Source organism: Nelumbo lutea, chromosome 6 (genome assembly GCF_056320005.1).
Source record: "Nelumbo lutea isolate HS-2025 chromosome 6, American lotus-T2T, whole genome shotgun sequence".
NCBI lineage: Eukaryota > Viridiplantae > Streptophyta > Magnoliopsida > Proteales > Nelumbonaceae > Nelumbo > Nelumbo lutea.
In genome coordinates, this window is record NC_142689.1 from 58903126 (window position 1) to 58928560 (window position 25435).

A 25435-nucleotide genomic window follows, 5' to 3' on the forward strand; every position below is an offset into this window, starting at 1 on the left:
CCTTAGAGTGATAGGTCCAGTTAGTTCATTGCAAGCTTGGTCTAGTTCTCCTGGCCTAGTCTAGAGAGCGGATTAACACGCATGTTCCTACTTTGAATTTGGTGTGTGAGTTCACATTTTTAATTTCATTGCCAAGTGCCAAAGTAGCTCAATTGGGCAGGCGGATTCAAAATTTGAATTTGTTGATAAGTGTTGAAAGCATGCGCTGCTTTTTTGGGCCATCAGATGAAACACATCTCTTCCGTCGATTCCTGCGTTCTTTTGCTATAAATAGGCCCCCCTGACAAATCCCCACTACACTATTTTGGAGTTTTCTGGAGTGTTGCTGAACAAGTGGTTGAGCAGCTCGCAAACGAGGTCAATTTTCCTAGCACAAGGTCGATCTTACCTTCCTAGTTTTTGGTGACTCTTCCTGATTCTTTACCTATGTCTAGTTGGTCAAAGAAGGAGTATCCCCTAGCCGGTCGAGACGAGGTGGGAGCCTTGGCTCAATAGTGACAAGGATTCCATATAGGGGCCTCGACCTCTCAATAACCTAGGACTAGGTCGGAAAGGGAGTATACCCTAGCTGCTCAAGATGAGGTGGAGCCTTGGATCAAGAGTGACGAGGATTCCATAGAGGGGCCTCGACCTCTTAGCAACCTAGGACTAGGTCAGAGTTCAGACCTACCGAACTGAGTTGGGGAGGAGGTAATTTTCTTGGCAGCAACCATCCAAATACCCCAATCTTACGGTTTTATCTTGCTCGGAGAGGATCAATTCCCTTGGAATCATGGACAAACTGAGGTCTGCCGCTTCTAGGCTTTGCTTCCTACTCCATCCTTTCATCGCTGGGAAAACTGAGGTCTACCCCAGTCTCTAGGATAGCTTCACCCAAAATCAATTAGGACGATAATGTGGATGATATTCGTCTACTTCCACCTCAGTTTTGAGCTAAACATGGTTATTTTTACTAGGATCTACCAAATAAAGAAGATGCACCAAGAGCCTTACTATTTCTACTTGAGCTACTGACCTAGTCTCAAGATCTTAAGTGGCTTTCCTTCGAAAGTAGCAAACTGGAAGTCGAGATGTTTCTTCTAATCCCAGGAAGATGGTTGGCCCATGGATACCACTTGGATAAGTGAGCAGAGGAGGGTCCTAGACATTGAGTTTGATGATGAGCTAGTGGACCAGGTTTTGTTCCTCGTAGAGTGGCAATCCTTAGGTGGCGAGTTTTGGCCAAATATATACTCGTTGGGGCTAGTCTGGGTCCTATGGGTGGGTCACCCGCATTATTCTTTTGATCTGCCGATCTGTTATTATTATCCAATCTGACCATATCTTTTTCGTTTGGCAGGTATGTCGAGCACGACATCCATCCTAGCTACAGTCAGGAAGGCTTCCAGAAAAAAGAGGATGATCGGGTCTACGCATGCTTTAGAAATGGTGCAGGAAGCTATGGAGAGGAGATCGCCGGTTAGGGAGCCCAATGTGGTGGACATCGACGATGGTAACGTCGGTCCGACCTCCATTGACCCCGCCACCATGCCCACCTAGTTCATTCCACCCAGGGCATACACATACCTTGACGTCGTCTATGAAGGGTCTAGCTTGCATGACCCTATTTACCTCCCAAACTGGGATGTTACTGTTGTAGATGGTATTCGAGATCCTCAAGTTGCCTTTGAAGTGAGCGGCGACATACTTTTACCCGAGGATGTGCGGGACTTCAACCAGCAGGGAATCACCGACCTTAGTGCGGTGATGATCTGGGACGTGTTGTTGATAACTGCTTGCCTCCCTTTGATAGTTCATTTTTGTATACATATGTCCCTAATTGCCTTTTATTAAGCAAACTGCATGAGCCAAGCTCTGTATGACCATGCCTTCTCTATGGAGTGCAACACCATGAAGATGATAGTTAAGATCAAGTCTTTTTGGTCACAACTGGAAGGTGCTCAGCTAGAGGCCCAAGAAGATCATCGGCGGTTCCTCGACACGTTGACTAGCCTGACTACCCAATTGGATGAGACGAAGAGTAACAAGCTTGATAGCTTGAAGAAAGGAAAATCAAATACATCGAGGACATCCAATGGGCGAAGCAGCTCAGTGATGAGGAGTTCTAGAGCCCGCAAGAGTTCAAGCACGTGAAGTCAATAGCCGCTGCACTAGGTCTTAGGAAGGGATTTTGTTTGTGCCACTGTTACCTCCGACATCTGTGTCCAAACTTCAACTTTGGCCACATCTCGCTCAACTCGGATCCAAATGAAGTGAGTGACTGGGTCGATATTGAGCTAGACAATTCAAATGACATGGTGGAGGATGGCGAGGGCAAGGATTAAGAGGGTGTCGGTGAGCGTGATGCCGAAGATGAACCGTGAACTACCTCTTGTCTTGGACCCCCCTTACGTATTGTACACCAAACCTCCGAACTCAGTTTTCTACTATCATCTTTCTTTGTTTTTTTAGTAGCGATGTACTTTTTATATCTATTAATGAAGTCGCCTTTTTTTGCAAAGTTGTGCCCCACTTGTACCTTTTATTTTCTATTTTAGAAAATAGGCTAAGTATAAAATGTGAGCCGAGGTGGCAAGGTGCACATGGAGTTTTTTTGGCTATGTCAAAATGCTGCCGAACTACTGGCTCTTTATTGCTGGTGTCTTCCGAGGCAGGGTTAGGGTGCCTTAGAGATGAAAGCAATTTGACTTCCCTTAGAATAACTTTTTAGTCAAAGTGCTCACAACATAGATCAACTTGACCAAGTCACCATAGTGGGCAGTTTGTGTTTTCATACTTGGTGTAATCCTAAACTTTAATGGACGCAAGTTGAAACTTTGAAGTCTTCACAAGTAGTATTTCTTTAGATAGTCGATGTTCCATGCACGAGGTATCTACTTCTCATCTGATGTTTCAAGCTTGTACGTTCCTATTCCGACCACTCTTGACACTCTATAGGGGCCTTCCCAATTCGGACCCAGCTTTCCCGAGCTGGGCTTAGGCACCATAACCTTCCTAAGTACTAGGTCGCCAACTCGGAATTGACATCTTTTAACTCGAGCGTTATAGTATCGAGCTACTCACTGCTTGTATGTTGCGGTCCGTATAAAGGCCAAGTCATGAACCTCCTCTACTAGATCCAAGTTAGTTCGCAACTCATCCTCATTTGTCCCATCTTCGTATGCCTCAGATCACAACATTGACACTTCAATCTCCGTTGGAATGGCGACCTTGGTCCCGTATGTTAGGTTAAAGGGGGTCACTCCTGTTTTTGTTTTGATCATCTTCCAATAGGCCCATAGGACACTGGGCAGTTCGTTCACCCACAAACCCTTAGCTCGAGAGAGCCGAGCTTTGCGTTTGCACAGTACCACCTTGTTTGTCACTTCAACTTGACTATTGACTTGAGGGTAAGCCACTGCTATGAAATTCTACTGAATGCCCATCTCTACACACCAGTTTTAGAACTTGATGTCTTTGAACTGTTTCCAATTATCTGATATCAATACTTTGGGGAGTCCGAAACAACATACGATGTTTTTCTAGAAAAAGTTTTGGACGCTTTGAGCTGTGATGGATACTAGTGGCTCGACTTCCACCCACTTAGTGAAATGTCCACTGCGACCACCAAGAACCTCCTCTGCCTAGTCACAGGTGGGAAGGGACTGAGTATGTCTATCCCCCCACTGTGTGAATGGCTACAGGCTGGACAAGTACCTCAGGTCGGTGGTGGGCTGATGTTATATGTTAGCATGTCGCTGACACTTATAACACTTCTGTACTAACTCTATTGCATTTACCTTCATTATGGGTCAGTAGTACCTTTGTCGCATGGCCTTTTGGACTAGTGCCCTGCTCCCCAAGTGTCCTTTGTAGAGATCTTCTTGAACCTCGAGTAGCACTTAGTCAACATCTATTGGACGTAAGTAACGTAGGTAAGAGAGCATGAATGACCTATGGTACAACTGCTCACCAAATATTACATAGCAAGCGGACTGCCGCTATACCCTTCGCACTGCATTACAATCTACCAATAGGGTCTCGTGGTGCAGATAGTCAATGAGTGGATCTATCCAGTTTAGTTCTACGACTATGACAAAAGCAACCTCTTCTGCCACTCTTTCTATACTTGGTCGTGGTAGGTCTTTGATGTACAATGTTCTCTTTGTGATGTTTGTTGCACTGGCCAACTTCGAGAGTGCATCGGTCTCGGTGTTCTCAGACCTTGGAATTTATTGGATGTACCAAGAGCGGAAGTTGGGCAGGAGCTCTTTAACATTGGCCAAGTAGGTCAACATGGTGGGTTCCCAAGCCTAATACTGTTTGTTCCAAGGTTTTAAACTTTGCAATGTATTAGCCCATCTCGGCCAATACGTATCATTTCGGAAGAGTTCCGATACACGAAACACGTATAATTAGATGGTTTCATATTTTTTCAATTATATCAATCTGATATGGATTCGTATTGGCCTCGTATCGGACTATTTCGGGTATGTATCAGCCAATACAACCTGAAATGGGCTGATACACATTATCACCTAAATCCATGGAAATTTTGCTTCCAACAATCTTCCTGCAACTACATAATTTGAAGCATTGTCAATGACTACTTGAACAACATTTTATGATTTTACCCAATCAATAACTTCTTTAAACAAAAGAAACAAATTCTCTACACTATTCACTATTTCAGAAGCATCTATAGACTTCACAAATGCATTTCCTGTAACAATACACTAAAAATTAATCAATGTCTAGCTACATGTATCTGTTCAACTGTAAGCCATTATGGTGCAACCATATGTAGCCCAATCCTTACAGAGTTTATCAATTGATATTTGAACCTCCTGAACTAAATTCATCAACAAATTGGTCCTTCAATTATGATTAAAATGAGTTTTGTACCCTAGACCAATAGAGTAGCACATGCATCCAACATAGGCTAATAATATCTTAAATACAAAACATTCAAGGGAATACAAGCATCACACAACCACTTCATAGCAGCACGATCCACATGACTAATTACTCCCTTAGATGCCAATACACTCTTAATACCAGGTTGTGCACATATAATGGTCCATGGAGCAAAATGGCTAGTTCTTAGCCCTAAAGATGTTTTCCCCTTTCCCAATGATGTAGTTGGTTTTTTCCCTTGATAAGTATCATGTGTACTAGGTGGATCTGTTTCCCTAATCTTATCATCATCATCATCATTCTTTACATAATATGTTCTAGTGTCATCAACAAAATTCAGAGGTTGCTTTTCACTTCTTTTTCTTTCATTGATTTCATTCAACAACTGCTTCATTTTGTATTTTACCTTATAGGAGTCTTTACAACAAATTGCAATGTCACCTTTCTTTTGGGTAAGATGTTGTTTCATCGTATTAATCCCTCCCCTTTTAAAAGTCTTTTGACAATAAAGACATGTCATTGACTTTGCTCCACTAAAAGGGTTAATTTTAAGGGAAGCATGCTCCCAAGAAAAATCAACTTTTTGCTTTAGATTTTGATGAAATTGACATTTAGATTTTCGAATAACACATCCCTTCATACAAACACAAAATATAAAATTTAGATTTTCGAATAACACATTTATTGACCAAAAAACTAACCAAAATATAAAATCACTCCATACAAGCACATTCATTTACACAAAATATATGCAATGTAATCTTGCTTCAATAAATCCATGCATGAATCAAGAAGCAAAAATTAATAATACAAAAATCAAGAATCAAGAAGCAATTAATTTAAGCAAATAAACATCATTTAATTAATTAATTGAAAAAAAAATGGATTTTATCATTCTTTGACAGAGCAAATAAGTAAGGAATTCTAAAAAATATTAATAAAGAAAAATTAATTAAGAAAATGTGAGTATGTGACTCTTTGTAACTTATTAAGCAAATAATTCAGCAAAAAAGATAATTAAGCAAAAAATTCAAAGAATCAATTAAATTGTGAGTGTTAAACTCTTATAAGCATTTTATACCTTTATGGTTTCATTATCGGTAATAGTGGTGTGACAGTGTTAAGCTCACAAAAATCGTTGCTGGTAGACTCTAGTTTGGTCGCTGATGATTGTCGTTGCAACTCTAGCTGAGGAGCAAACTACCACTTCCAAGTTCCAAGTACCAACTGCTACTGTAATAGCATGTTATAAACCGCTGGTCACCATTGCAAAATTGTCAGATACCGCTACAAAACCGTCGGTTGCTGCTGCAAGTCCTTGATAAATAGAGGTTACTGGTGGTTACAAAATGTAAACTGCTTGCCATTGCAAAACTACTGTAGATGAAGCCTCATTGTTGTCGTCGGTCACCGTGAGGTACCATTGGTCATCGTGTTTCACCGTTAGTCGCCATAGCTCATGGCCACTGTAGGTCATCGATCGAGGTAAGAGGGCTAAGAGCTAGGAAGGGTTAGAATGAAAATGACTTTCGTTCTAACCCTAATTTACGGATGAGCTAGGATGGGGAATATGGGGGTCTTTTTTTATTTTTATTATTTTTAAATCACCAAAAATGAAATACATAACCTCAAACTGTTGCTCGGGTCAAACGGTTTAGTTATTTGACCGCCTGGGTCATTGGTTCTCTAACCTTTTCAACGTGTTTTTAAGTTTTAGCGGTTTATAGTATAATCAAACCCGAGGGCTAAATGATTAGCGCTTTTTCCGGTCCGACCGTCCGGTCTAGTTTTGAAAACCATGGTAATATTACATCAAGAATAACTATGTTGTTGCACTAGAGAAGAAGGCATATTTTTCTTCATTGCCAAGAAGAAGACTTATTTTTGCCGTTGCCAAGGAAGAAGGGCTATTTTTCACCATCATTGAGAAGAAGGTAACCTATTGCAAAATAGTACAAGAAGAGGTAAGAAAGTCCTTTTGTTTGAACTTAGGGTTTCACTTTTGAATTTTCAAGTTTGTTATACATCTCGATTTCTTCATGTTTGTTATATACCTCGATGTTTTGCTTGGAAAATTATGTTTTTGTACTAGTTGAATGTTCTCTATTAGTAATATATTATTTGAAGCGGGTGTTATAATATTCTTGATGTCTGTATATAACACCTTTTTACTATGGTCTTGGTATATTTCTACTCATGGCTATCTTTAATAGTGGTTAAATGTGTTTGATTCACATATTTATTGTGTTTTACTTTAGGTTAACACTTTTCAAATGTGTTTTATCTCAATAATCAGTCAGTATATATTTGTTAGATATGATATGGGTTTTTACAAATTGTTAACTACACGGCTTGGATATTTATTAGTTCTTTATTTTCAGATACTTAATATATTAATGTTAGAAAAAACTTTTGCTTTGGGAATTTAACATTAATTTACTCCTAACTTGGAGTATTTAACAATTACTTATTGTTAGATTGAGTTTGGAGTATTTAATAGTTATTAATTGTTAGGTTGCAAGTATATTAATGATAGGGTAAGGACTTCAACATTGTTTTGTTGTTGAAAGTCAGTGCAAGCAGATCCCAACATATACCTAAATGAATATAAATCTCTAGTTTGTTACACACTTTGTCTCCTTGTCCATGTTAGAATGAGAGGGGTTAGAGGAAAGTGTTTACAAATGAAGGAGACGAGCTACAAAATAACAAGAACAAAAGGGGATTGTTTTCCAAATTGTTAACACATAGTCAACAAAAAAATAGGGGAAACCAATACATTAGTGGGGGGGAGGGAGAGTGTTTCATCCCCTAATATGTTTCAGGCCTTTACAGTTTGCTTGTTGAATGATGAAGGAATCTTAATATGTTTTAGCCTCTTACAGTTTGCTTGTTGAATGATGAAGGAGCCCGAATGTTTCAACCCCTAATAGTTTGACCATTGGATGATGAAGGATTTTGCATATATGTGCTAATTTATCTCTTAGTTTATTGGTGTGTCAATCAACATAAAATTTCATATGATTTTACCATTGATGCTTGTCTATGTTTCTTTTTCTTTTTTTTTTTTTTTGCCCAAATGTCAAGTAATGTGTATAGTATCAACATACATCGTGGTGGCTACTTTTTGAACATACCACCAATGGTAAATGTGACAATTTGTCTTTTTCGTCATGATTTAATGAAAATGTCAATTATTTGAAAACTTAAGGGTACTCGTAGGGAATATGTAAGCAATAGGGGTACAGTTACTTAATTTCGTAAACCTTAAAGTAGTTTAAGAGAATTACCCATTTTTTATTGGGTAAATTACAGACCCCCTTGTACTTTGGGGTCAATGAGAAAGACCCCTATACTTTTTTTTCAACAAAGACCCCCGAACTTTGGCCATTGGACAAAAGCACCCTCTTCGTTACCTTGGCTAATAGAAGGTGTCATTTTTCGAAAATACCCTGCACATAATTGAATTAGTATTTTCAAAATGACATAAATGGACATCCTACCCCAATTCACTATTTTCAAATTATTTTCACATTTTACCCAAACCCCGCCTTAAATCCAACCCAGAATCCTCTTGAAATCCATTCTAGCTCTGTTTGAGAATTGATCTCTACCAGTGTTTGGTCCAATATCATACTAGCACATAGATGAAATAAGCGTAATACTCAAGGTTTGTGAAAACGACCCAGAAACATAACTGGTTAGGGGACCATTTTCCGGTTTCACAGTTCAACCGTTTGAGTCGAATGGTTTGACCCATGATGTCATAAATCAATTAAAAATAAAATTATATTTGTAAATAATAAAAATAGCATAAAATTAAATAAAATGCAGAAAAAATACAGAAAAATACAAAAAATAAAATATCAATATACAAAAATAATAAAGTATAGAACACATAGAAAATACAGTTTTTTCTATTAGTTTTAATAAGGTTAGTAATAATGGTTCAATATAAACATTTTAAAATCTCAACTAAAACCATGTTTAAATTATAAATTATTTCATTTTAGATGTGTATGTCACAACTTAAATTTATGTGTTCAAGATACTTTAAATATTATTTTTCATCATATTTCTAAAATTAGAAATTGTATTATATATATTAGAAGTTCTTGAACAAGAAAACAAAAATTTAAATATTTATGTAAAAAATTTGGCTTAAAATATAAAATTCTGTATTAGTTGTATTTCATACAAAGACATTTTTACTAAATTTTATAATGAGAAAATCCCACATGATTTTATAATTGAGGATGATTGGGGATGGAATTTGTACAAAAGATATTTTATAAATTGTTTGTGATACAACTAATGAATTTTTTATTTGGTGTTTATTACCTTTAGTTAATCTTATATTTATGATTAGTGGATATTTTTCAAAATATAGAAGTAATTCAAATTTTCATAATATTATTGAAATAATGGAAGTTAAATTTAAAAAATATTGGGAAAATATTTCTCCTCTATATTGTTTAACTACAATATTAGATCTTAGGATTAGAAAAGATGGTTTAGATGTTTTAATTGAATCTTGTCGTGAAAATATGAGAATTGAAATTGGAAATAAAAAAAAAAGAGGAAATTAATAATTTATTATTTGAAGTATACAATATATATGAATCTCAAATTATTAGGACATAGGAGAACTTGTACAGATACAACTTTCACTTATAAAAATCTATTTTTAGTTATAGAAGATAAAAATTTTGGTCTTTAATAAATAAAAGGTAGAAATCTGCTACCACTTCATGATCAAGTTCATTTGCTGAACTTAAGTTTTTTTGCAAGCTAATTTTTTTTAATTTAATTAACCCTCTAAATTTGAAGGAATTAAATAATTTTGATATTTTAATCTGGTGGGGTGAACATGAAAAATTATCCAATTATTGCCGCAACTACCTATTGCAGCTGTACATTGGAAGTGTGCCCCCACGAATAATAAGAGAGACATTCTTAATGTGCAGCTGCAATGGGCTGTTAAGACAGTGTTGAGAGTGTTTTGTTGGAAGCAGATCCTACCCTCTTGATTCTACTTGAAGGATGGTAATGTGACTTGAAAACCGAGTTGGGATCTCTTGCCAACAAAACAAGTTCCAACCCCCTATTAACATGATCTAACACCGTACTTCTCACCATGAGAATGGGACCCATCATGTATGAGATGTGTGGTATCAGATCATGTTGGTAGTTGGTAGGTTGTCCGGATGCATATTATTGGCAGATAATCAAGAGCTGGAAAACAAACCAAGCAGGAAAAGTTTCTTGCACACGCACCAATTATGTAAGACAGAATAGGCGTTCTTAATGTAGGGGCTGAAATGTCCTGTAGGGAGCTTGGGGCGAAATTTCTCTGTCAATGCAATTTACCAAGCGGCTTGCTATTTTAGGTTGAACGATTATCCAACGAAAAAGATGTCTTATCATTTGATATTAACGAAGTTTATTTCTGTTAAACAAAAAATAAATATAAAAAACTTAATTAAACCGTGGAAGTAATTCATTCAGAAGCCAATGTCATTTATCTTGTTCATGATAGCACCAGTGGTCTAGTGGTAGAATAGTACCCTGCCACGGTACAGACCCGGGTTCGATTCCCGGCTGGTGCATTGCATGTCGTTGTAGTATAGTGGTGAGTATTCCCGCCTGTCACGCGGGTGACCCGGGTTCGATCCCCGGCAACGGCGTTTCCTTTTTTCCAAGATTAATTGTTCTTTTATTGACTTAACCATTTATCAAAAGAGTTTTCTCAGTCACTATAAAATTTGTAGTCGTTGTAGTATAGTGGTGAGTGTTCCCGCCTGTCACGCGGTGAACCGGGTTCGATCCTCGCCAACGGCGTATTAAGGCATTTTTTAGGGTTGATGAGGTCCAGAATATCATTCCATAGTAGATTTTCTTCTTTTAATTTTCCCCACACCTCGTTTTTTTAGGGTTGATGAGGTCCAGAATATCATTCCATAGTAGATTTTCTTCTTTTAATTTTCCCCACACCTCGTTTTTTTAGGGTTTCCTCAAAGATGAGGTCCAGATTATCATTCCATAATAGATTTTCTTCTTTTAATTTTCCCCACACCTCGTTTTTTTAGGGTTTCCTCAAAGATGAGGTCCAGATTATCATTCCATAATAGATTTTCTTTTTTTAATTTTTCCCACACCTATGCAAATTATTATTATTATTTGAGTATGGAGTTAGATTTATAGATTCTTTGTTACTCGCGGTTTTCTCTGTTAATTGTTATAGATTTATTGGAAGTATGAAATCATCGAATAAAAGTAAAGAATGAGCACAAACAAAAAAAAAGTGTCATTTTTTCTGTTATGATTTTTACTGTAATTGTTTAATGTTTAATATATGGGTTCTATTATGATTAGGATACTGAAAAGATATCATATTTGAAAATTTTACAGCCAATAAATCTTTAAGGTTTACATAATTAATTAACAATATCCCTACTGTTTCCATATTCCCTGCGGGTTTCCTTAAGTCAATTGACTAAATAAACCCCTACCGTTAGTGTTCTATTAAAATCCATTTCAATTTACTATGTCACAGAATCTCACTCTTATATTTTTAGAAAATGACAATAATACCCTTTGAACCAAGGTGAGGTTGAACCGGAGCTGATCTTGTTTGAACCAAGGTGGGATTGAGCTTGGCGAACAATGGCTACAAACAGCTATCCATGACTACTGTTGATCTCGTAGCGGCATAGCGGCGACTACCCAATCAATCTCTTTAATAAAAAAGTATCTCTGACCCCACTACAAAACATCAAAGAAAAAGGAAAAATTAGGGCTTTTACTTTATAGTCGAAAAGAAATGGGTAGAGGCTATTTGCTTACTGTCGCCTTCCGGAATGGTGCACAAACGCCGAACATCACAATGGTCACCGGAGTTCGGTATAGAGTAACAAGGGTTTGGCATTTTAGACTTTCAGCTAAATGTACAGCGAAGAGTTGTGGCACTGTTCACTAGCCAAACAGACTTGTCTAACCCTTGCGGGTGACTTAAACCAAAAGGGTTTGACGGTCATTTCCTTAAATAAAATGTTTTATCATTTCTTTTTCTTTTATATATATTTTGCTAATTTAGCCCAACCGTAAATGTGATAAATCGTCTTTTTCATCACGATTCAATGAAAATGTCAATTGTTTGAAAACTTAAGGGTACACATAGGGAATATGCAAATAGTAGGGGTGTAGTTAGTTAATTTCGTAAACCTTAGAGTAGTTTAAGAGAATTACCCATTTTTATTGGGTAAATTACAGACCCCCCCTTGTACTATGGGGTCAATGAGAAAGACCCCTACACTTTTTTTTGCAATAAAGACCCCCCGAACTTTGGCCATTAGACAAAGATAGAAGGTGTCATTTTACGAAAATACCCTGCACATAATTGAATTAGTATTTTAAAAATGACATAAATGGACATCCTACCCCATATTCACTATTTTCGAATTATTTTCACATTTTACCCAAACCCTGCCTAAAACCCAACCCATAATCCTCTTGAAATCCATTCTAGCTCTGTTTCAGAACTGATCTCTACTGGTGTTCGGTCCAATATCATACTGACACATAGATGAAGTAAGCGTAATATTCAAGGTTTTTAAAAACAACCCAGAAACAGAACTGGTTAGGGGACGGTTTTTCGGTTTGGCGGTTCAATCATTCGAGTCGAACGGTTTCACCTGTGATGTCATAAATCAATTAAAATAAAAAAGCATAAAATTAAATAAAATGCAGAAAAAATACAGAAAAATACAAAAAATAAAATATCAATATACAAAAATAATAAAGTATAGAACACATAGAAAATACAGTTTTTTCTATTAGTTTTAATAAGATTAGTAATAATGGTTCGATATAAACATTTTAAAATCTCAACTAAAACCATGTTTAAATTATAAATTATTTCATATTAGATGTGTATGTCACAGCTTAAATTTATGTGTTCAAGATACTTTAAATATTATTTTCCACCATATTTCTAGAATTAGAAATTGTATTATATATATTAGAAATTCTTGAACAAAAAAACAAGAATTTCAATATTTATGTAAAAAATTTGGCTTAAAATATAAAATTTTGTATTAGATGTTCAACATAGGTGGAAGTCCACATATTCTATGTTAGAAAGTTGTATTTCATACAAAGACATTCTTACTAATTTTTATAATGAGAAAATCCCATGATTTTATAATTGATGATGATTGGGGATGGAATTTGTACAAAAGATATTTTACAAATTGTTTATGATACAACTAATGAATTTTTTGGTGTTTCTTACCTTTACTTAATTGTATATTTATGATTAGTGAATATTTTTCAAAATATAGAAGTAATTTAAATTTCCATAATATTATTGAAATAATAGAAGTTAAATTTAAAAAATATTGGAAAAATATTTCTCCTCTATATTGTTTAACTACAATATTAGATCTTAGGATTAGGAAAGATGGTTTAGATGTTTTACTTGAATCTTATCGTGAAAATATGAGAATTGAATTTGGAAATAAAAAAAGAGGAAATTAATAATTTATTATTTGAAATGTACAAGTTATATGAATCTCAAATTATTAGGACATAGGAGAACTTGTGTAGGTACAACTTTCACTTATAAAATATCTAATTTTAGTACTAGAAGAGAAAAAATTATGGTCTTTAATAAATAAAAGGAAAAAATCTGCTACCACTTCATCATCAAGTTCATATACTGAACTTGATCTACTAACCTCTTCGGTGGGGTGAACATGGAAAAATTATCCAATTATTGTTGGCACGACACATGATCTACTAACCCCTTCGGTGTCTACAATTCCATCAAAGTTTTTTTAGTGTAGGTACTTGCGTGGTAGACGACAAGAGAAGCTACATGAATGGTGAAACTTTGGAGATGTACATATGTTTGAAAGATTGGCTAGATGTTGAGGATAAACTACAAGATAAAGGAGGGCATGCCACTTCAACTAATGTTTTACCAGCAGCAAATGATGTAGATCAAGGTTAAGGAGATGAAGGTAGAACTTGAAGAAAATAATGAAGTTAATATTTATTTGTATACTCAATAATTGTATAGAATTTTTTAAATTATTACAAAATTTTTATTTTCAAAATTATTTATAATTTTGTCAATATCATTGTAAATTTTTATTTTGAATTTTATTACATTGTTTTCGTATTTTATTCCAAATCCGATATTCCATTGTATTATTTAATTAATTTTTTTCCTTTGTATTTGTTAAATTCAAATGAAATAAGATTATAAATTTTTCTTTTCAATTTGTTGTTTATTTTGTATTTTGTTTAAGTTTTTTTTGTTAAAATTGTTATTCCCTAAATTTTGTATCATATTTAGACTTGGCAAAAAATGAAAAAGAAAATAATAAAAATGTCAAAAAAAAGTAAAAAAAAAAAAGACTAGCCCAACTCTGCCTAAGCTCGTGACACGGCCCGACTTGGCTTGGGCCTACTTGAGCTTGTGTACTGGCACATCCCTAGCCTACTAAGGCACAAGTTGCCCACACAAAATGACCTACTTTGCACTTTTAAGTACTAGACATCTTCATGAGGTAAGAATTGCTCCAACATATACATTTAGGTCCAAAACTTGTTATGAATTAAATAAATGAGCAAAAAAGAAAAATAAAAAGGGATGCAAGTGGCAAGGTTTCTAAAAACGACCTAAAAACAGAACGATCAAGGGACTATTTTCTGGTTTAGCGGTTCAACCGTCCAGGTTGAATGGTTTGACCCGTTACATCATAAATCAATTAAAAATAAAAATATATTTATAAATAATAAAGAATATCATAAAATTAAATAAAATACAGAAAATCATAGAAAATAAAACTATATAAATACAAAAATAATGAAGTACAGAACATAGAAAATACAGAATAAAAACCAAAAAGTTCAAAAAATATAGAAAAAAAATTATGATGTGTTTAGTCATACTCGTACATGTGCAGAAAATACAAAAAAAAATCCAAAAAACTACAAAAAGAAAAACATAGAAAATTGTATAAAATAGAAAAATTACAAACAAATACAGAAAAATACTGAAAAAATAACATTAAAAAGAAAGTAGGATGTTTTTGTGATATGTGTTCAGTCACATGCTTGCAAAAAATACAAAAAATTATAAAACTACAAAAAAACACAGAAATTACAAAAAAAAAAATACAGAAAAAACACAAAAAAATTAAGTTTATGTAAACATAGATTTCACTAAAATTACAGTTTTTTTAAAGTCAAACAATTTGCTTATCTAGTTCATATAAACATTGAGTTCACTAAACTTACAATGTTTTCCTAAAGTTCAAACAATTTGCTTATTTAGTTCATATAAACATAGAGTTCACTGAATGTATAATGTTTTTTAAAAGTTCAAACAATTTGCTTATCTAGTTCATATAAACAGACTTGACTAAATTTCAAACAATGTTTTCCTAAGCATTCATGCCATTATAATCTGTCGTACTTTAGAAAAGGAGGGAAAAACTCAAGCACCTTTGAGCCTTTTGAAGATCAAACTTCTCTACTATAACCAAATCACTTTTATTAATAGCAAATGCAATCAATTGTACATCAGGAATTGCAACTCAATGAATCCGTACATAACAAGAAGTAAAACTAAATAAAAGCAAGACTTGCTTTAGAAATGCCCTTACCTATACAAATGGAAAGAAACCACTTTAGATGGTCAAGTCTCTTAGACTTCCTGCTCAAAAATACTAAGAAGTCAAGAGAGAAAATTTGCAAAATATTCCATAGATATTGCCATAACATCATACATTCCTAATTCATCAAGCACAATACTTAGGTATTCAAAAATAAAAAAGATTACAATCACAAGTAATAAAAAAATCACAAACCAAGTTCAACAAGTATTAAACACAAATTAAAACTTCAATTTCAACATATAAATTGTATTAATCCAATATTTCAAATTCTTAAGATATGCTGGCCTCATTTCTTAATGGTACCAACTACCAACCAAAGCCAAGTGGTATTTCACCATTATCTTCATTTTCATCTTTGGGAGGTTGTGTTTCATCTCATCTCCAAGTTGGGTGTTGGTTGTATTTTACTCGACGACTCCCCATTGCTCAATGAAAAAAAATCATCATCACCATTTAAAGAATAAAAATAGAAATTAGAACTCAAGAAATAGCCAAAAGAATCAAATATGGAAATGTCATATGAGATAATATCAATAATAGTTACCATCAGTCATAACTCTTTTTCTTGATAGTGATTCCATTATTAGAAATGTTCTCTCATCAACTATAAACATATCATGCTTTTCATAACCATCAAGTAATGAAGGATCATCATCATCGTGCATTATCCAATCTTCCATAATATCAACATGCTCATGCCCGATTGGGTCAAGACTTTCAATTTTTCTCCTACAAAGCAACAAATGATAAAATTAGATGCAATGAAAGCGTACAAAAATAGACAATTATGAAACATAAAACACTTACCCACCCATCACGTGCAGGTTGCAATGAACATATACTAGGTCATTGAGCCTTTGGTGCTTCCATATTCTTTCTCTTCGTGTGTATATGTTCAAAAATACTCCAATTACGTTCACATCCAGATGAGCTACACGTATGGCTAAGTATTTGTACAATAATTATTTTCAAATTTGGAGTACCACAACCAAATTTCGACCACCATTCACCTATATGAAATGAAATGGAGTTGATTTAATTTATAAAATAAAATTGAAATAATAGACCTGCTATAAGAAAAAAAAAATTATTAACTGAAGGCATTGTCTTAAATGTCTTCACTGAGAAAGGTCTTCCAAAATTACCATGACAATTTTCAAAAATAGTAAGTCCACATCATTTGATTTGATTGCAAGATTTTCAATGACATAAAAAATTGTTGACATAACGATTGGGAATTTGAATTTTGATTTTGGATCATATTGGAAGGCTGGGTTAAAATAATACCCTACAAGATGAAACCTCTAACCCATTTGTTTATTCCATCTTCTATCAATAATCTGCATGATTGGTTCATATTCAACTTTCCTATAATTAAAGTACTTTTTCAATGATTCTTTTGCCTTCAACATAACATGAAATATATACCCCATTGTAGACTTAAAGTTAGAATCTACAAGTCTCAATGCCCTAATAGAAGGTGATGTGAAACCCATAATCATTTTGCATTGTTTCCAAAATTCAAAATCCAACACTCTTTTTATTACTCCCTTCCCCTTTGCATTTTAACAAACCTAGAGTCATTAAAACTTTGATCTATCGCCAAAATTTTCAAATCATGAATGTGCTTCAAAATGCTATCCAATGCAATGACATTAGTTGTAAGGCGAGTGGCTCCAGGACATACTATCTCAGTCCAATCAGGTTTTTTCCTTATTATTGAGAGTGCAAAAATATGATTATAGACAAACTTTGTAATTTTAGATGCACGTTGAACTACATTTGCAATATAATCCACTTACCCAATTTCCTTTAACATCAAGTTCAAATAATGTGTTGCACAAGGTGACCAATAAATCCATGGAAATTTTGCTTCCAACAATCTTCCTGCAACTACATAATTTGAAGCATTGTCAATGACTACTTGAACAACATTTTATGATTTTACCCAATCAATAACTTCTTTAAACAAAAGAAACAAATTCTCTACACTATTCACTATTTCAGAAGCATCTATAGACTTCACAAATGCATTTCCTGTAACAATACACTAAAAATTAATCAATGTCTAGTTACATGTATCTATTCAACTGTAAGCCATTATGGTGCAACCATATGTAGCCCAATCCTTACGGAGTTTATCAACTGATATTTGAACTTCCTGAACTAAATTCATCAACAAACTGGTCCTACAATTATGATTAAAATGAGTTTTGTACCCTAGACCAATAGAGTAGCACATGCATCCAACATAGGCTAATAATATCTTAAACACAAAACATTCAAGGGAATACAAGCATCACACAACCACTTCATAGCAGCACGATCCACATGACTAATTACTCCCTTAGATGCCAATACACTCTTAATACCAGGTTGTGCACCTATAATGGTCCATGGAGCAAAATGGATAGTTATTAGCCCTAAAGATGCTTTCCCCTTTCCCAATGATGTAGTTGGTTTTTTCCCTTGATAAGTATCATGTGTACTAGGTGGATCTGTTTCCCTAATCTTATCATCATCATCATCATTCTTTACATAATATGTTCTAGTGTCATCAACAAAATTCAGAGGTTGCTTTTCACTTCTTTTTCTTTCATTGATTTCATTCAACAACTGCTTCATTTTGTATTTTACCTTATATGGGACTTTACAACAAATTGCAATGTCACCTTTCTTTTTGGTAAGATGTTGTTTCATCCTATTAATCCCTCCCCTTTTAAAAGTCTTTTGACAATAAAGACATGTCATTGACTTTGCTCCACTAAAAGGGTTAATTTTAAGGGAAGCATGCTCCCAAGAAAAATCAACTTTTTGCTTTAGATTTTGATGAAATTGACATTTAGATTTTCGAATAACACATCCCTTCATACAAACACAAAATATAAAATTTAGATTTTCGAATAACACATTTAATGACCAAAAAACTAACCAAAATATAAAATCACTCCATACAAGCACATTCATTTACACAAAATATATGCAATGTAATCTTGCTTCAATAAATCCATGCATGAATCAAGAAGCAAAAATTAATAATACAAAAATCAAGAATCAAGAAGCAATTAATTTAAGCAAATAAACATCATTTAATTAATTAATATGGATTTTATCATTCTTTGACAGAGCAAATAAGTAAGGAATTCTAAAAAATATTAATAAAGAAAAATTAATTAAGAAAATGTGAGTATGTGACTCTTTGTATCTTATTAAGAAAATAATTCAGCAAAAAAGATAATTAAGCAAAAAATTCAAAGAATCAATTAAATTGGCAGTGTTAAACTCTTATAAGCATTTTATACCTTTATGGTTTCATTACTGGTAATAGTGGTGTGACAGTGTTAAGCTCACAAAAATCGTTGCTGGTAGACTCTAGTTTGGTCGCTGATGATTGTTGTTGCAACTCTAGCTGAGGAGCAAACTACCACTTCCAAGTTCCAAGTACCAACTGCTACTGTAATAGCATGTTATAAACCGCTGGTCACCATTGCAAAATTGTCAGATACCGCTACAAAACCGCCGGTTGCTGCTGCAAGTCCTTGATAAATAGAGGTTATTGGTGGTTACAAAATGTAAACTGCTTGCCATTGCAAAACTACTGTAGATGAAGCCTCATTGTTGTCGTCGGTCACCGTGAGGTACCATTGGTCATCGTGTTTCACCATTAGTCGCCATAGCTCATGGCCACTGTAGGTCATCGATAGAGGTATGAGGGCTTATGAGCTAGGAAGGGTTAGAATGAAAATGACTTTCGTTCTAACCCTAATTTACGGATGAGCTAGGATGGGGAATATGGGGGTCTTTTTTTATTTTTATTATTTTTAAATCAACAAAAATGAAATACATAACCCTCAAACTGTTGCTCAGGTCAAACGGTTTAGTTATTGGACCGCCTGGGTCATTGGTTCTCTAACCTTTTCAACGTGTTTTTAAGTTTTAGCGGTTTATAGTATAATCAAACCCGAGGGCTAAATGATTAGCGCTTTTTCCGGTCCGACCGTCCGGTCTAGTTTTGAAAACCATGGTAATATTACATCAAGAATAACTATGTTGTTGCACTAGAGAAGAAGGCATATTTTTCTTCATTGCCAAGAAGAAGACTTATTTTTGCCGTTGCCAAGGAAGAAGGGCTATTTTTCACCATCATTGAGAAGAAGGTAACCTATTGCAAAATAGTACAAGAAGAGGTAAGAAAGTCCTTTTGTTTGAACTTAGGGTTTCACTTTTGAATTTTTCAAGTTTGTTATACATCTCGATTTCTTCATGTTTGTTATATACCTCGATGGTTTGCTTGGAAAATTATGTTTTTGTACTAGTTGAATGTTCTCTATTAGTAATATATTATTTGAAGCGGGTGTTATAATATTCTTGATGTCTGTATATAACACCTTTTTACTATGGTCTTGGTATATTTCTACTCATGGCTATCTTTAATAGTGGTTAAATGTGTTTGATTCACATATTTATTGTGTTTTACTTTAGGTTAACACTTTTCAAATGTGTTTTATCTCAATAATCAGTCAGTATATATTTGTTAGATATGATATGGGTTTTTACAAATTGTTAACTACATGGCTTGGATATTTATTAGTTCTTTATTTTCAGATACTTAATATATTAATGTTAGAAAAAACTTTTGCTTTGGGAATTTAACATTAATTTACTCCTAACTTGGAGTATTTAACAATTACTTATTGTTAGATTGAGTTTGGAGTATTTAATAGTTATTAATTGTTAGATTGCAAGTATATTAATGATAGGGTAAGGACTTCAACATTGTTTTGTTGTTGAAAGTCAGTGCAAGCAGATCCCAACATATACCTAAATGAATATAAATCTCTAGTTTGTTACACACTTTGTCTCCTTGTCCATGTCAGAATGAGAGGGGTTAGAGGAAAGTGTTTACAAATGAAGGAGACGAGCTACAAAATAACAAGAACAAAAGGGGGTTGTTTTCCAAATTGTTAACACAGAGTCAACAAAAAAATAGGGGAAACCAATACATTAGTGGGGGGGAGGGAGAGTGTTTCATCCCCTAATATGTTTCAGGCCTTTACAGTTTGCTTGTTGAATGATGAAGGAATCTTAATATGTTTTAGCCTCTTACAGTTTGCTTGTTGGATGATGAAGGAGTCCGAATGTTTCAACCCCTAATAGTTTGACCATTGGATGATGAAGGATTTTGCATATATGTGCTAATTTATCTCTTAGTTTATTGGTGTGTCAATCAACATAAAATTTCATATGATTTTACCATTGATGCTTGTCTATGTTTCTTTTTCTTTTTATTTTTTATTTTTGCCCAAATGTCAAGTAATGTGTATAGTATCAACATACATCGTGGTGGCTACTTTTTGAACATACCACCAATAATATACAATTATACACTAGTGGTAATGTGTTCATAAATCATAGTGGATGAAAACTAACCGAAAATGAACATCCAACTCCTATCTGAAGCTACTAATAAGCCAAATGCATGACTGCCTGTTGATTCACTCCTAACTTGTCAACAGGCAGGGGGTTGACAAAAGTCCATATAAATTTTCCTTCACTCACATGAGATGTAATCAAAATAGTAATGACCACCAACTCAACGCACAAAAGATCAGTACACACCGCAAACCCCTCCCTACATCGATTCATCACAAAGCCTCAAAGCAAATCTGAGGGCAAAATGCTTATCAATAAGATTCCACTTACCGATAAGCAGGGGGTAATGTAGGTACATAGTGCTCGGTTAAAGTATAAAAGATACCAAATTGATGCCACATGGATGCTTGCAATGAGTTCATAACTCATTGGTTACCTGCGATGAACTTATAACTCATCAAACGTCTGTGATGATTAGATGACTCATCGTAGTTTGTGATAAACTTGTACTTGATGCAAGTCAGGATAAACAGTGGCTAATGTGAACCCGCGATGAAGTTTATACGTACGCGGTACTATGATAAACCTTGGACGAGTGTGGTTCTACGATAAACCTCGGATGTGTGTAGCTCTACGATGAACTTCAATTGCACATAGTTTTGTGATGAACCTGAGACCATTACAGAACTGTGGATCACTGTGAACTAGAATTAAATATCGGCCACACATGCAACTTTAAATTATGTGCATGATAAGGCACCATGTAGGTTTAATAAAAATGCACCCGCTAAACAATGATGTCACCAGCACCACATCAGTTAAGTAGGTCACAAAAGGAAGTAGTACATGTGGATTATGAGAATCCTCAAACGAAAGGAAAGTTTGTCCTTAGGATATCTCATAGGATGCGTAGCGAAAGCCTAGCAGTGCTCCTTAATGACCGATAGCGAATCCAATATTCCCTTTCCTAATGGAAATCAAACACTTTTGGCTTCTTCCCTTAAGGACCTCGGGATCTCCCATTATAAATAAGAGACCACCTCATAATGCAAGGAGCATCATTCGATCATTCAATCATTCCATTCTACTGCCTTATCACTTTCCATTTGCCCTAGCCTCCAAACTTACCTCCTGCACCCGGTCTTCCTCCATCCTTCAAGGAGACCCCTAAACGTAGCCTAACTACCTCACTTACACATAGTGTTGATAGTGACCTTTTATCATTCATTGAGAGATAGTTATTAGTGAAAGATCTTGGCTACAATTCAATCAATAAAGTATACTATAGGAACCCAATGCAGACTTGGGTGATGGATTGGTAGGGTTGAAATGTGATAGGTTAAACACATTCATATATATGTGACAGGGTGTAAGAGGGCTAATGTAGGCTATCACAGACAACACTATCACAGGTTGGCCTGTCAAAATTTGGTTCATCTGGTGTTGATCCACCACCACCAGGTTTAGGTGATCATGTGGATGAACTTGATTTTGGTGTTGGTGTTGATTTTAAATTTGAATATGGGTCTAATAGAGAGGGTGATCTTGATTATGAGTTGGAATGTGAGGTGGAAGAGGAATTGGAAGCTGAGTATGATATTGATGAGTATTTTGAGGATGAGGTTAAGGGTGGTGATGTCAATAGGGATGAAGTTCTTGTTGACAATGTTGATGTTGTTGTTGGGTTAGACATATTGTCTAATTATGAGCAGCCAAAGGAGTTGGAAAGTTTACACAGTTCTGATGAGGAAGGAGGATATCGATTTGAGGCTTTTATTGAAAAGCAAATGGAGAATCCATAGTTGGTTACCGGTATGATATTCTCTAGACCTACAACATTCTGGAAGGCCTTGGTCAACTATGCAATCATGGGCGGGATTGATTTTAAGTATGTTAAGAATGAGGGTACTAGCTTGATGGATTCTTGCAAAAAAGAAAAAAAATGTGAGTGGAGTGTATATGCATCCTGGTTGCAAATTAAAGAGGCCTTTTAGATAAGTCATTTAGGAGTACACATACTTGTGAACGTGCGTATTCAAACACATAAGTAACATCTGCACGGTTTGTAGATAAGTACGAGGGAAAATTTAAAGATGATCCTAATTGGAAGATTAGTTTACAACAAAATGAGACACTTTGGTAGTTTAGGGTTGACTCTTCTAGATCCAGAGCTTATTGCAAAAGGAAGCAGAGAGTTGTTGACATTAAGGGAATACACGTTGACATTCAGAGCTCACCACACAAAGAGGCAAGCAATTGTTGACAATAAGGAGGTACATGCTGAACAATATAGTAAGTTGTGGAATTATTGTTAAGCTGTTTTAAAGACAAATCCTGGAAGTGTGATGAAGATTGGATTCTATGAGGATTGCATAGGGAATTTCAAAGATTGTTTGTTTGTTTGGCATCAATGAAGAATGGGTTTATAGATGGTTGTCACCCGATCATTGGGCTTGATGCATGCTTTTTGAAAGAACCTCATTTTTGATAGATTTTACATATTGTTGGATTGGATGGGATAATGGAATATTCTCAATAGCATTTGCGAATGTAAAGGTTGTGGTGAAGGATTCTTGGATTTGGTTTCTAACATTACGGAATGAGTGCATTAGAGGTCTAGAGGAATGTGGTTTACCTACATCTCTAGCAGGCAAAAGGTACCCTTAATTTATATATGTAAATTTAAATTTGTTTACATTTATTAATTGGTTATCATGCTAATAATATAATGCACACTTTCTTTTAGGGGTTGGTGGAATGTTTTTAGAGTTTAATGCCAAGGGCTGATCATAGGTTTTGTGTCAAACACATGTATGCCAACTTCAAGGATAGGTTCAAGGGAAAGGACCTTAAAGATTGTCTACAGGACAAGGCTGTAACGCCGTACATCATACACAATGATAGAGTTTATTAGTATATGGATAAGTTGAAGGGATTGAATTGGGATTCTTATGAGTAGTTAAGTGTTGTGCCTACTAATCTGTGGTCCATATCTGCTTTTGGCCCTAAAGCTAGAAGTGATGATATTCGTAACATCTTCTCTGAGTCATTTAACAAGTGGATTTGGATTGTAGAATAAGCCCATAATCACACTAGTTGATACCATCCGGAGGCAAATGATGAATTCGATTCAAACAAAGCAAGAGAAGTCGAGAAGGAATAGGGGGCCAATGTCTCCTAGTGTTAGAAAAAAATTGGAGAATGTATAGGCACAAGCTAGAATTTGCTTCTTAGTATATGTGAGGATTGGAAATTTTGAGGTTGACCTTTTCCTAGGAAGAGTGGTGGTGAACTTGCAGTCTAGGATGTGTAGCTGTAGGGCTTGGTCACTGACAAGGCTGCCTTGTTGCCATGCGGTTTCATGTATTCAGTCACAACAAGGAAAAATTTATGACTATATGGACACATTGTGTACTAATTAGAGGTGCATCAAGCCATATAATCGTTATGTTTTTCCAATGCCTAATGAATTCTAGTGGCCAAGGATAGAGGGTATTTTAATCAAAACACCACCATTTTGAAAACAACTTGGTAGGCCAAACAAATGCTTATATGAATTAATTGTTTACAACTATATTAGTTAGAATTCAATATTAGTTAATAAAGTAGACACCAGATCAATAGAGGGTCAATGGTTAGATTTTAGTTTAATTGAGTTAACTACTGTGGTATTAGAACATTCACTAAGTTGGCTTTTCATTGTTAATTTATACTTGGATATCCTATTCAAAAGCACTAATTTGGAGGGGGAAACTGCATCTCTCTCTCTCTCTCTCACTAAGTTGGATCATCGCCAATCCAATGAAGGTCTCATATATAAATCCATCACACCACTTGATAATAGAACCATAAAACATAATAAAAGTATCCAACAACATAACCAAAGAGTATAAGTTCTATCCATACACTTCATCAAAAGTATCTAACATCATAACCATAGAGCCATCCTCCCCAAAATGTGAACATCAAAAAAGTTCCTTTTCCCATCACCCTACTTTTTAAACTTAAACAAAAGAATGAAGGTAAAGAGAACTATCAATTTAAAGAGGCACGTGATCCCTAGGCCTTCAAGTAGCAACTGGTCAGACTTGCTTTCCAATGCTTTCACCTAACTATCTAGCTAAGCTACAAACTTCTCAACTTCCCTTACATGGTATGCTTGAGCATCTTCATGGTACATATGTGAAGTGACTTCATTTGAGTGGTTGATTGGAACAACCCATTCGAAGAAATCACAGGATTTCACATTTAGTTGTTTTCCCAACATAGAAAGTGAAGTCATCATAACACTCACAACTTTGCGAGGGAAGGTATAAAACAACTTCTATGGGTTGGATGTTGTCTCTGACACCCCGATGACACACATCTTACCATAGTCACAGACCTTTGTTTCAAACCTAAGTTTGCTTGGTGATAGAAGAGTGAATGTTGAATGCTCACTCATTTCTACAATAAAAATGAATAAATTATCATTAAAT

At 35.0% G+C, this 25435-nt stretch overlaps 2 non-coding genes across 2 annotated transcripts; both read left to right on the plus strand.

Annotated features, from left to right (window-relative positions):
* Window positions 1-10434: 10434 nt before the first annotated feature.
* On the plus strand, window positions 10435-10505 carry TRNAG-GCC (transfer RNA glycine (anticodon GCC)). Its single transcript has one exon. It is a non-coding gene; the product is annotated as a tRNA-Gly (tRNA).
* Window positions 10506-10511: 6 nt separating this feature from the next.
* TRNAD-GUC (transfer RNA aspartic acid (anticodon GUC)) lies at window positions 10512-10583 on the plus strand. The gene has a single exon. It is a non-coding gene; the product is annotated as a tRNA-Asp (tRNA).
* The last annotated feature ends 14852 nt before the right edge of the window (window positions 10584-25435 follow it).